Source organism: Bison bison, unplaced genomic scaffold, assembly GCF_000754665.1.
Source record: "Bison bison bison isolate TAMUID 2011002044 unplaced genomic scaffold, Bison_UMD1.0 scf7180017864497, whole genome shotgun sequence".
Lineage (NCBI taxonomy): Eukaryota > Metazoa > Chordata > Mammalia > Artiodactyla > Bovidae > Bison > Bison bison.
In genome coordinates, this window is record NW_011495056.1 from 1,105,074 (window position 1) to 1,107,696 (window position 2,623).

General features: G+C 38.9%; 1 non-coding gene across 1 annotated transcript; it reads right to left on the reverse strand.

The window, feature by feature from the left end:
- Positions 1-1,897: 1,897 nt before the first annotated feature.
- TRNAY-GUA lies at positions 1,898-1,969 on the reverse strand. Its single transcript has one exon. It is a non-coding gene; the product is annotated as a tRNA-Tyr (tRNA).
- Between the last annotated feature and the right edge of the window lie 654 nt (positions 1,970-2,623).

Genomic DNA, 2,623 nt, shown 5'->3' on the forward strand with positions numbered 1-2,623 from the left:
GTTTTATTTTTGGGGCTCCAAAATCACTGCAGATTGTGACTACAGCCATGAAATTAAAAGATGCTTACTCCTTGGAAGGAAAGTTATGACCAACCTAGATAGCATATTGAAAAGCAGAGACATTATTTTGCCAACAAAGGTCCATCTAGTCAAGGTTATGGTTTTTCCAGTGGTCATGTATGGATGTGAGAGTTGGACTATAAAGAAAGCTGAGTGCCGAAGAATTGATGCTTTTGAGCCGTGGTGTTGGAGAAGACTCTTGAGAGTCCCTTGGACTGCAAGGAGATCCAACCAGTCCATTCTGAAGGAGATCAGTCCTGGGTGTTCTTTGGAAGGAATGATGCTAAAGCTGAAACTCCAGTACTTTGTCCACCTCATGGGAGGATTTGACTCATTGGAAAAGACTCTGATGCTGGGAGGGATTGGGGGCAGGAGGAGAAGGGGATGACAGAGGATGAGATGGGATGGTTGGATGGCATCACCAACTCGATGGACATGAGTTTTGGTGAACTCCGGGAGTTGGTGATGGACAGGGAGGCCTGGGGTGCTTCAATTCATGGGGTCGCAAAGAGTCGGACACGACTGAGTGACTGAACTGAACTGAAGGCTATCATGAAACATTTAAAGATCGTATTCTAGGCCTTTTTATATATTTTTTGCTTACGTAGATTTATGCTGTTGGAGCATAATTGGATAAAAGTAGGATCTTTTTTATTCTATGATTTAATGATACAATTTTTAGATCCAAATTAATCTTATTTTTCCTAATTTTCCTTAACTCCTTCTCAGTTTGATGGCTACAGAAGTGTGTGGTAATAGCCAAAAAGGAAATTTCCCCAAATTTGTAGTGGATTTTGTTACCCAGATGCAAATTTGTTTTATAATCTTATTGGCAATATACCATATTTGACATTTGTAGTCTTTTTTTTAAGAGTATGAGTTCTTAAGAATGAAATTAATATCCTAGTTATTGAATTTATTTAAATTTCAAAGGATTTAGAGCCATTCAATTCTGTAAGTGAAAATGTAAGAATCATCTAAGGTGAATACACAAAATTTTATTTCCAAACTGTGGTAGAAGATTTAAGTAATAGTGAAATATTGCTTACATTGTTTGGCATATATGAAATTTCGCCAAAATATTAAGGAATCAGCTACTGAAATAATATGTTATAAAGATAGATAGTCTTTGTTTTCTAAAATCCCTTTATGTCAAGTGTTTTAGACTGTTTAATGGCTCAGAATGGCAAAATTGTGAGCCTTACATGAGCACCATTTTTATAAACCAAATATAAAGCATATTATTTTATGTAGCAGTTCAGATGAGGTATTTGAGCTTCAATTATTCCTCTTGAAAAGTTTAATTAGGCATTGGTATCTATATATAGGTGAAAAGACCTGACTTTTGGACATTTTTATTTAAAATGTCAAACTCTGCCACAAACCAGTTCCATTCAGGCACAGTGGTCAGCTGTCTCTCTCTCTCTCATGATTCCCCACAGTGGTGAGGCTATCAGTAAAACAGTACTACGTTTACTTAGAATAATGAAAAATAAGTCATTTTCTTTTTCAATATTTTTGAATGTCTGACTGTTGTAAGTGGATAGCTATTTTCCACAAATAAAATAAAACTAATGTTATTTGCTTGAACTTTCCAGAAGAAAGGGTAAAAAGAGATGATTCAGAATAATTTTGCTAGGCTTTGTTGTTTTTCCATTTGATCTGAGTTTATTTCATCCTAACTTGACAAATGATGGAATCTTTCAAAGGCTACCAGCCCAGAAGAAAATATCCCTTAAAATATTGTGATACTGTGTTTCTCTGAAAGACCTTTTCCTTTTTTAACCTCTTTTGGTATCGTCAATCTAAGGAATATCATTTCCTTCTCCAGGGGATCTTCCCGAGCCAGGGATTGAACCTGGGTCTCCTGCATTACAGGCAGATGCTTTACCATCTGAACCACTAGGGAAACTATTTGGTGGTGGGGATTGCTTATTTATTTTATTTATGTGTTGGTTTCATTATTCCTCGTGTTTCCTGTAAACTGTGGCATGGCATTTATTTTTCGCTACAAGGACACTGCTAATACATGTGTTCTCTAACTGGATCATCAATGTATTAACTCTTCCAAATAAATTTTGAAAATATTCTCTGAGGTACACAATCAGGGTAATGGTATTCATGATAGTTCCTTGAGATAATACGTTTATTTTATCCTTGTTATCTAGTTAAAGCATTCTGCCTGAGAGCTTAGGGCTTATGAGTTGAAAGATGAAGAAAATGGGGAGTCAGTTACAAAGGGAGCAGCCGCCCAGGCCGCCGCAGCACCGCTCGTTGAGGCCTCGGCGTCTCTCGCCATTTTCCAGCCCCAATCCGACGCGGGCCGCGGCGGCGAGGAGAGGCGGAGCCGCGAGAGCGCGGCCCGGGCCGGCCCCGCGGGGCGGTCGCGGCCGTGACGGCGGCTCCGGGCCCGGCTCCCCTTCCGCACCTAAAAAAAAAAAAAAAGATGAAGAAAATGATTACTAGGTTTATTTTTCTTGTTAATTTGAAAAGAATGCATTTCTCAAACCCGTATCCATGTTCCATAATGCAGGGTCTCTGCCTATAGATGGTACAGCATACT